Genomic DNA, 11,331 nt, shown 5'->3' with positions numbered 1-11,331 from the left:
CCCCCCCCCCATATTCTTCAAAAGCTGCAAATTTCAACAAAAATAATCTGAAACATTTGTTTGGATTGTTTCACATTTTGTTGTAGAGTTTTCTGATAAATAGCCTAAGTTTATTGTTTACTGTAAAATTAGCTACTATTGCTCCTGACGCTGACGCACCCACCTGAGCCAATAGGGATGTCGAATTCAGTCATGTGACAAAGACGTAAACAATGCGGAACAGACTGGCCATAAACACAGAGCTAAAATGTCCAAGATACAAGACTGCACTGCTCCAAATCTTTCACGACCACTAAAGTGCGTACAGTATATCGGTGGAACGCGCGGACGAACAGGGCTGTGTTAAAACCGCTGATTCTCTAGTTCAAGGAGAAAATGACAGCGCGTCTGTGCTCAAACAGTCGCAGAGTAATAGGCTAGTAGGCGGAATACAAGTGTTTGGAAACTTGCATGCTCCCATACATATCCTCCTTCAGGTGAAACAGGGCTCAGTGTCTTCTTTTTCTTTCATAACCGTTGGATTTTATCTTGTTTTTGCATTTTCCCACACGTTCCCAGACCATTTATAACGCTACTTATAGCTACATGAAACTTCACTTCTTCCATTGGCTGCAAAACATTTAGTCGCTACATCCCATCAGACAAACAGGAGGCCACCAGCAGGCTAGGTCAGGACTTCATCATGCTACATTTTTGTTTTGAGGCTTTAAAAAACAAAAAAACAAATTGAATAGCCTATTTGTTGTCTGACAAGTGACTGTGGTGGAATTGTTGAATGTAGGCCTACACATGTAGGCTACATTGCCTACCTGTGGTCCTGTGGCCGCACCCACTTAACTGTAAATTAACAATCAGATGATTTTTATTGAACAGACACACGTGATTAAGCAACACTCAGATCTGCTACATAGAGACCAGACAGTGAGGACGGTGCTGTGGCCTGTGGAATGGCCTGTTGAATGTGAGAATGTGTAATGAACGAGCAGCATTCATTATAGATCACACACATCATTTATTCATCTGCTCTGTCTGTCTGTCTGTAAACATGCCTGTGATCCACGGTGTGTGTATAGCTATGTCACTGTGTGGTTGCTTTTGTAGTTTATGTTCTTCTGTGTGTGTATTCACACATGGTCTTTCATGTCTGTAAATGTGTACATGTTGCAATCATTGGACACCACTATGTGTGTGTGCATGAAAAAAAGTTATCCAGTGTGTGCAGCAGCATCTGAAAGTTGTAAATCATTTATTCAGATCTTTAAAGACCCACTCCCGTGAAAATCGTGTTTTTTGAGCTTTTCACATGTTCCTGTGGCATTTTTCTTGTGTTAGAGCACTTATCAGCAGAGAAGGAAGTGCAAAATTGCATTTCAGAGTTTTTCTGCCTTCAAACTGCTGTGAACCAATGGCAGACTCAAACTGGCAGTTTCAGGAAGACTGGAGTTGAGGGTGTCACAGCTCCAGGGGAGGGCACTAGTGCTACAAGCTCCCGCCCCGCTCTGCATCTGGCTCAGAGGTGAAAGCCTTCACAGCTCGGTGTAGCTGTCAAGGTATAATAGGTATAGCTCACCTGGTAGGGCCAGCTGTGAATTCCCGTAACGGAGAAACAGCCAACCTTTTTTCTCTTTTTCAAACTCCACACAGACCCGTGTTCGAATCCCGAGTGGAGCTTCATCAAATTTCATTCTAAATGACTGTAAACTCTTTGAAAACGCTTGAGAAATGTTTGATTAGATTTGGAAATGCACCATTATTTAATTATTATAGTATCATCTTATTGGAAAGTGTACATCCTACTGTTTTAAGTTCACTACACACTTTGCTGTTGTTTTGGCTGCTACTTACAAAGTAGCAGCCAAAAGAACAATATGTGTAATACTGTAGATATAGTAGATAGATAAGACACCATCTTTACTCCATCCTTACCTGTATGCAAACTGCAGTGGGTCTAATACAGGGTCTGTACTAATACCATGGACTTTTCAAAACATACTGACGGTAGTAGTAATAGTAGTAGTTGTGAGAGTCCTACTTTTCTTTTCAAAGTATTTTAGACTACAGAATTAAATTTTACTCTGAGATATTGAGGTATGAAAAAAATAAAGTAATTAGGCAGAACAATTAACATGTTAATCATATTGACAGTTTTAATATTTACAATGTATCAACATGAAAGAATACTGGAAAACAAGAATATGATTTTGGATTGCAACAGATGTACATAAAGATGAAACGTGGATATTAAAGGTCAAGACAACTATATACATGTGTATGACAAAATATTTCAAACTTTGTGCACTGTTTTACTGTAAGTTCACTTACACACTTTGTTGTTGTTTTGGCATACAAAGTAGCAGCCAAAAGAACAATATGTGCAATACTGTAGATATAGTAGATACATAGATAGATAGATAGATAGATATTTACAAATTATTATATTTACATCTACTATATATATGTACATTATGATACAGTAGATAGATAGATAGATAGATAGATATTTACATATTTACAAATGATTATATTTACATCTACTATATATATATGTACATTATGATACAGTAGATAGATAGATAGATAGATAGATAGATAGATAGATAGATAGATAGATAGATATTTACATATTTACAAATGATTATATTTACATCTACTATATATATATGTACATTATGATACAGTAGATAGATAGATATTTACAAATGATTATATTTACATCTACTATATATATGTACAGTATGATACAGTGCATAGAGAGAACATGTAAACATACAAAACAATAACTTCTCTCTATTCAACATCACAAACTATGTACAACATTTACATACATATTTACAACATATACTGTACATCACTTTTTTCTGTCCTCCACCCATCTCTGCTTCTCTGCCTCATAGAAAGGAGAGGCCTGAAACTCCCCCCAGGTCATCTCCTTGGCCATGCCCTTCTCCTTGAAGAGAGAGAACACCTTGGAGGGGCAGTAAATGTATTTCCCTGCCACTCCAGGGAAGCTGGTGTGGATGTGGGGGCTGTTTGGTCCCTGTTTCACCTCCAAGTGGCAGAATCTGCAGAGGCGGCCTCCTTTCTCAGACTCCGGCCTTTTCCTCTTCTTGTCTGCTCTCTCCTCAGCCCGTTTTCTGGCAGCTTCCAGCTCCCTTTGGAAGAACTCTGTCCCCTGGAACTCTTCAAAGGGCATTCTGGAGTCAGAGAGTCCATCAGCAGCGTAGACCTGGTGCACTTTCTTGGAGCAGTAGAAGTAGCGGATAGGCCCCTGCTGGAAAAAAAAGTGCACCGATGACCCGTCACCCTCATAACGGGACTTCGGCTGTCCGCAGGCGAGACAGGTCTTTGTCTGCCTCTTCTTCTGCTCCTGCTGCTGTTGTTGCTGCTGCTGCTGCCTCTGTTGCTTCTCCAAGATGCTCTCCACAATCTTCTCAATAGAGTCTTGAGACAGAGGTGTGGAGAGAGCAGGTGGATTCACAACAGCTGGCTTCAGAGTGACCACTGGCACACTGGCAGTCTCACTCCCCTCCGACAGAGCGTGCCACAGCTGCTGAGTCTGCAGGAGTTTCTCCTGGCTCGTGTTCAGGGAGGAGCTGGTGTTCAGCTGTTTTGCCAGGTGCTTCACATACCGCGATATGTGCAGCCTGGTGGTGGGGTGCAGCAAGCTGTTGGGATCGGAGGCAGACTGATGGACCATGTCTGCGTACTCCTGATCCACACGCCGCAGCATGTCCTCCTCTCCACGATGCTTCTGCAGCAAGCCATCGATGGCAGCCTTCATCGGTGGAGTCCAGGTGTGTGGTCCAGCACAAACACACGCCCACCTGTCTTGATGGGACCGGTGCGTGCACTCCGTGGCGATGACCTCAGCGGCTGTGGCAGGGCCTGTGACATTTCTGGAACATAATAAAGCAATAGGACATCCTCAGTTAATCATGTTATTACATTAAAACATAACCCAAACTTTTATACACAAAGAATTATGTCAATTTACCCTGTGCTGCTGGATGATCCTTATCTTCTGCTGGCATTTCGTGCTTCAGCAGCACGCCAGCAGACGAGGACAGGGCCGACAGGCGCAGGAAATGTCAGGCCAGAGGACAGTGTCTGGCTGGAGGTGGGTGCTGTGTCTGGGGCTTGGCCTTTGACAGGAGAGGGTGTCGGCACAGGGGACAGAGGTGGAGGAGAAACAGTTCTGTCTCTTTTCTGTGTCCGGTGTTTTGTCCCAGTCCAGAGGCACCGGTCGACAGCCTGGCTCTCTGTACTCAAGGCCGAACCTCTCTCCAGTGTCCCTGTCAGAGAGGCAGAGAGCTGGGTACTTCTGCTGGCCTGTCACACTCTGGGAGGCAGAGTTCAGCTCGGCAATCAGCGCTGGGTCGAAGACAGCAGGGAGGATGACACCGGGCTGCTTCAGGTCCACCAGCCGCTGGTAGTTCCAGCGCGCCACCCCTGTCATGCCCTGGGCCTGGAACAGCTCAGGGGAGACTTGGGTCCCAGTGACCCAGTGAGCCTGGTGGCAGTGGAACCCCTCCTGCTGTGATGTACCTCTGACAGGGATCCAGAGGGGGACTGACTGCACCTTCCCCAGGTACGTGGTTGAGCTGCAGGGTGCCGCCGTACCTGTACATGATGCCCTCTTTGAGCTCAGGGTCACTCAGGCAACCACGGAGAACGTGGACGCGCTGGATGCGCCACGTCTTCAGCATGGATGCCTTGAAGAGGGGGACGTTGTTGGGGTCCGTTGCCACGTGGAAATGTTGCAGCACTTTCTCCACTCTGTCCAGCAGCTCCATGGGCTGGGGCACTTTGGTCCTGCAGTGCTCGCGGATGTGCTGCTTGGTGGGGTTGGGTGGCTGGATGCCGCAGAACTCATAAGCAGCCCGGAGCTTCTTCAGGTCATCCTGGTCCACCACAGAGAAGGCAGCTGAGAGGAGCTGGCAGAAAAGTGCTGAACAGAGGGTGATGCCTCAGAGGTGCACTCGCGTGTAAAACGTCTCATGCAGTGGAACAAGTCCAGCTTCACAACGATGTTGTTGTTGTAACATGAGCGTGATGCACATGAGTTTGCCAGCGGTCCAGAGGTGGCCTCAGCAACAACGGAGGGGGTGGTCTTCCAGGCGTCCCAGTGAAGATGTTCCCCAGGAGCAGAGTCTGGGATCCTAAACGGAGCACAGCAATCCCTACACACCAAAGAAAGCAAGACGGAGTGCAATTTAGATTAATGAAAGAAACAATTTCTGTTAATTGTATATCAGTGAAAAGACAACATGGCTGTTCTCACCTGTCCATCCAGTGGTAGCCTGCCTTTTCCACTCCGGCGTCGATGTACCTCTTCTGCAGTCCCTGGTACATCGACTCCAAGGACTTCTCAGCCTCAGACTGAACCATCACCCAGGAAGCAATGAGCCAGTTCTCGTTCATCACGGCGTAACTGGACATAACGCCGGACGCCAGCGTTACCTTCCGCGCCACTTTCCTGGTGTGGTCAGATCTGAAGACCTGTCCAAAAGTTCCCTGGAGGAGTTTGGACATGGCCGGCTCCTGACGTCTGAACTCATCCAGCATGCAGTCAGTCAGGTAGTGGGCCGACACAGAGACCCCACACCAGCCATCTGGATCCTCGTATGACCCGAAAGCCTGTGGTGTGTTCTCCTTCCTCAGGAACTGCGCCATGGTCTTCTGCCCATACACCCCAGCCTCAGCATCCCTGACACTCTCGATGGCGTGCAGGTACGCCAGGTGAGCTCGCTCATACTTGAGGTGCATGAGCTCGTTCACCTGGTTTGCCATGTCTGTGGGGGACTTGCCAGTGCGCCTCAGCTCATCCATCACAGACTTGCAGATGGCCTTCTTGTAGGTCAGGAATGCAGGCAGGAGGTTGGTGAAGCGCTTGGGCAGTTTCTCCAGCCACCGGGGACTGTCAGCAGACCAGATCCTCCGACAGTCCCTTGCAGCAGAGTCGAGAGGAGAAGATGTAATACTGGCCACTGGTGCCAACAATCACCCGGGGCCTGCCCACAGCCAGCAGAGACCACCCGAGGATGACGGCAGTCATGGAGGCAAGGCAGGTTTAATTGTTCCTCAGCCTGACCATGATGTCACTCTCGGGCTTCCAGATAAAGAAGGGGTGCAGCTGGAAGAAGTTGGGAGATGGGAGGTCAGCCACTGTGTCAATGAGCTCCGGCTGCGGAGGAAGACGCCACAGTGAAATGCTGTTTCCTGGGTGACGAACTGGGCGTGACCCTGGCCACAGTCCGAGATCCTGCAGCTCAGTCTTCATCCACAGCCTCTGCTGCCGGGAACAGCTCCAGGTGACCGTGTACTGCTCAGGCCCAAGCAGAGTAACAGGGACAGGGAGCTGTGCTGGAGGGACTGGATAAAACAAGGAGACAAACAGTAGAAAAATCATTATAGTTAGTGTGAAAAGCTTTGATAAAATGAAATGATTATAGCAGAGTTGCAGAGGGGGTTTCTTCACACTGTCTTACCGTCTTCACCTTTGTCCTCAAAAGTCAGGACCTTGCGCGCAGCAGTGAGAGCAGGACTTGTGCTGGGTCCTGAAAAAAATATAATCTTTCTGTTTTGCATTTGTACAGGATATAAACATGGCAACATGTTGGCTAAAGTGAATGAAATGCTTCATGCAATTAGCAGATATGTAGTTAAATGTCAGCTGTATACTACAATGTGACCTGCAGTTGACTCAGTCCTCTCCTCCTCTGTGGGACCTGCAGTCTCCTTCAAGAGGAACGCCAACTGTGGTGGGAGGGGCACAGGTGTCTTCCTCTTAGCTCCTGGTGAGGCTGGAGCTACAGGAGAGTCAAATATAAAAAACAAAACAATTATAATCATATTTAACTCAAGTTAACACATGATTTGTTTACATGGACTGGATTTCTGTGTTTTTACCATGAGCTGGAGATGCCTGCAGTTTAACAGTTGTATCAGGAGGGGGAGCATATGCAGCAGCAGATGGAACTACAAAAGAAAAACAAATTAATCACTTATATTCAGAGTTCACAATGTCATCAGGTGTTGGTGTTAGTAGGAACTCAAACAGCCATAAACTTGCTACTCCCACTTCTCATAACTTCACAAAGTTAAATTGATTAATTACATGGCAGGCAACAAATCAGATGACACTACTCACTAACCTAAGTGGGAGGAGCAGTATGACACAACGAACAAGCATGCAAGTGTTAGCAGACAAGACTGCTTCATTTGTTTTAAAACAACATGCATGGAGAACAACGGTGTATACTTACCATCTTTGCTGTTGAAATCAGTTCATGGTGGCAGGCATCAATTCATAGTCCATAGGACAGTTAACACAACTCCAGCATAGGGCCGTATTATTAAAGGAACGGGGCCAGAACGTGGCCAGAACACAAACATAATAGTTAAAAACAGGCTCAGGTTTGGAGGGCATTTCATCATGTCAAAGAATTGTACTCCAGTCCTGAAACCCTGAATTTAAGAACCTGTCTTTGCTCCTGACGGCACTCCTGGTGTGGTAGCTGCTGCTACTGGCACATCACCTGGTTACACACAGAGAAATAAATAGAGGAGACATCAGATACAAAACATAACCATCATCAATTACGACATTTAGTGTAGAAAAAAGTGTACTTACCAGCTCTGCACCTGAAGCTTGGAGGGTGTTATGCTCAGCATCGCTCTCTCCAACTCAGTATCTTCATCCATCACTTTGTTGTACAGAAGTGTGTATAAAACAAAGATTTAGTTTGCATTAAAAGAAGTTGTAATTTGTTACATGTAAAGTATATTTCTATATAGATATAGATGATACAGATTTAAAGCACTATTTCTGGCCAGACAACTAACCACACTAACTTTATATTATGTACAAAATATGAATAAAAGAACTTACCTGTGGGATTGGCTGGGGCACTTGAGGCACCTGTGGAAGCAGCAGCAGACTGTTTGCCTCTTCCTCAGGTACTGCTGCTGCTTGGCCATGCGTGTCCCTGGGGCGCAGTTCCTCCCCAGGATGAAGTTGGCGTAGCCATCAGCCCTGCTGTCCCACACCTCCTTCCAGGTGCTCTTGGCCCGGGTGCCAAAGCCAACGAGCTGGTCGTCCTCCGCTGAGCCTGCTGCAACACCCACTTCCTTGGCCTCATACGCCAGAAGGGACTGGATCTCAGTAAAACCGAGAGCATAGTGGACGAAAGATCTCAGGCTGTCCTTGCTATGCCCCTCGGTCGTGGAGATTCCCATGGCCTCCTCCTTCTGGACGTGCTTGATGAGGTACACTGTGTACCCGATGTCGTTCATCAAGAGCCACCTGAAAGACTTCCCCTTGTACTTGCCAAACTGCAGGATGTAGTCTCCAAGCACCTCCGTCATGTCAGAGGCATCGCCTCCTCTCTGACGGAACGAGAGCCAGAGCGTTCTGCCGCACCTGTCCTCCCTCGTGGGTGCAGACTTGTCCTGCAGAGTGGGGTCGTCCTTGATCCGCCTGGCTTCAGCAGACGGGTCCTGGAGGAGAAACCCAAGTGGTCCCTTGCGGAACACAACACTGAGTCTCCCAGGGAAAAAAGACATCTGCATCTCTCGATCTGCCATAAAAGAAAAACAGAATTTAAAGTTTATTTTACATTTAAAGTTATGACATTTCAGGTTTGTTTTGCATCACATTTATTTTGTTATTCTATTCATTTAACAACCTGGCCTTTTAAGATGTTGCTGCAGTACATTCTCTTTGATCTCTGAACTTCAAAACAGGTCATGACCCTGTGTGTGTGTGTGTGTGTGTGTGTGTGTGTGTGTGTGTGTGTGTGTGTGTGTGTGTGTGTGTGTGAATTCACACATTGGGATACAGGAGGGGGGAGGGTGACAGTTACAGGAGAAGTGGAGAACTACTAGTGTGTGTAACCTGTTTCAGTGTGTATTAATGAAGAGGTTAAAAGAATAAACGTGTGTGTGTGAGAGTTTGGAAATATGGCGGAAAATTTTATTTTAACAATAATGTAGTCAGACTTTGTCAGTAACTACCAAACGAGTTATCATACAAGCTGTGTACACTATTATATGAATGACCTGTCAACATCGATACTATTCAGATGTAAAGTGAAATGTGAAAAAAAAAAAAATTAATATTCATTCATGAATTGACGCATAACTTCACCGTAGTCTCATAGTAAACTTCGAACCAATGACGACAGGAATAAAGCTGAGCTAACGTCAAGACACGCCCATAACTTTACTGACAAGACGATTTACCGTCATCAACAACAACAACTGTACACAAGAAAATATAATCCCATCATGTTTCATTGTTTATTCTGCGCGGCGTTTTACTACGAGCGCCTTTTTACTACGAGCGCCTTTTTATGAATTACCGGGGGAAAGAAAAAAGAAGCGGGCTAACGTTAACCGGTGACATATCGGTAACTTATCGTACGGCGCTGTCACGGCAATATCATAACGTTAACTTTATCACACATGTATATTATCAAAAAACAATACTAAGTTAATTCATAGTTCAGTCCGTATTTACACAAAACCCGTTTGACAGAGACAAATCGTACCGAGTGAATGAATGAATAGCGAACAGTAAAGTTTGAATGAGCGCGGAACATAAACCCGGTGATATGACAGTAAACTCATACTGTAGTGTTAAATTTATATATTAAAAAACAGCATCTTACCTTCGATAAATGTACTCTTACGTGAAATTCTCGGCTGTGTCTGTGGGCTCGACTGGTCTCCAACAGAAGTCAGCGTAGAATGAATGACAGCTCATAGAAAACAATGTAAGTGATTGGGAACAGCGCCACCGGGGCGTAGCGGCCAAAAATATATTACATCCGTAGTGGTTTAGCACTACCATAGAGAATGAATGAGAAACGGTTTAGGGATTTTAGCTAAACAATTCCCGGCCTCCGCGCGGTAGAGCAGCTTGCACTGTGAGCAAGGACTATGCACCAGTCTGGGATCGAATCCCAGTGTGGAGTTTTACGTTAAACGCGCTGAATCTGTAATTGTACAATGTCCAGCTGTCAGCAAGCGGGGGGGTGGGGTGCGAGGAGGTGGCTGGGCGGGTGCAGAGCAGCGCAGTCTCCGCCCACCCCCCAGAGGTGCATTGCTAATGTGCATGGCTAATGAGCTGGTTTTAAAATGGCCGAAAAGGGTCGCGGGAGTGGGACTTTAAAGGTCCCATGTTGTATAAAGTGAGCTTTCCATGCTTTTTTAAAGTTATCAAATGGGTCTTGGTTCTATAATTAATACTGAAGTAAAGTATTAAAGCCAGAGTCCACAGAGAAATGAACACAGCCTCTATTTAGAAACTGAGCCTTAAAACTGTAACACTGTAACTTTGTGATGTCACACGGCAACCAGCAGTCGATGCAACCATCCCACCATCCGGCCTTAAAGGACAATACCAGGCAAATTCAACCAGGGGCTATAGTTTCTTAATATTTTAGGTCTAAAACAATGAATTTGAAGATTTTATTTTAAATTTCTCCTGTTATCAAGTTGTTCTGTCTGTCTCTGCATCACGAAACGGAGATGTAATACCCCTTTTCACTCCTATAAATTCTGTAATATTCGCCTATCCAAGGCGTACCCAAAGTAAATTGAATGCTGTTCTTGAACTGTTTGGAGAATATGGATGGGCTTGGTCTCTTTTGAAAGGTAACACTCTGAAGTTTTTCCCCAAACTGAAATAATCACTATAAGTGCTATTATCATTGAGTAATCTAAGTTGGAACACACTGAATTAGAATGTTTTTATTCTCGCCTGAATTTTTTTGTTGCAATCAGATGCCTGAAGATGAGTGTAGCTGAGAATTTAAGCTGGAAAACACAATGGGACCACAGCATGAAGCCTTACCTGGCCCCAGTTCAAGTTTGATAACAATCCTGCTAAAAATTAGTATTTTACACATGTTTTTCTAAGTGTATATCTAGGCGTTTTCCTAAAATTGCCATTGAGAAACAATACATGCGCCAAAGTGCAGCATTTGCATTGTTACGCATGAAGATGGCAGTGCTGCCTTTTCCCAGGGACCGTGAATGCAGCACATCGTTTTTTTCAGAATTTCATTGGCTATTCAATGCATCAGTTGCCATCGGGATCGGTTCCTATTGGCTGAAGCCATTCAGCGCTGTCGGAGGGGATGTTCCTCATCAGACACAGCCACTCATTCGCTATTGCAGGCGGCAGCCGGGGACAGGGAGCTTGTGATTGGTCGAGTGAGCTGTCAATCGAAAGGTCAGAGTGCAGCGCCATTTTGTGAAGTGAAATAAACATTGTTTTCATGTAAACGCCGGACTTATGAGGAGAAATAAAACTGATTTACTGGT

General features: G+C 45.5%; 1 pseudogene; it reads right to left on the bottom strand.

The window, feature by feature from the left end:
* Positions 1-2,848: 2,848 nt before the first annotated feature.
* On the bottom strand, positions 2,849-5,845 carry LOC146960435 (uncharacterized; annotated as a pseudogene).
* Between the last annotated feature and the right edge of the window lie 5,486 nt (positions 5,846-11,331).

The sequence above is a fragment of the Trachurus japonicus genome, unplaced genomic scaffold (assembly GCF_045865225.1).
Source record: "Trachurus japonicus isolate A0001 unplaced genomic scaffold, Traja_1.0 AP030379.1".
NCBI classification, from domain to species: Eukaryota; Metazoa; Chordata; class Actinopteri; order Carangiformes; family Carangidae; genus Trachurus; species Trachurus japonicus.
Note: the sequence above shows the minus strand (reverse complement) of the source record. Positions and strands in the feature narration are given on the sequence as shown.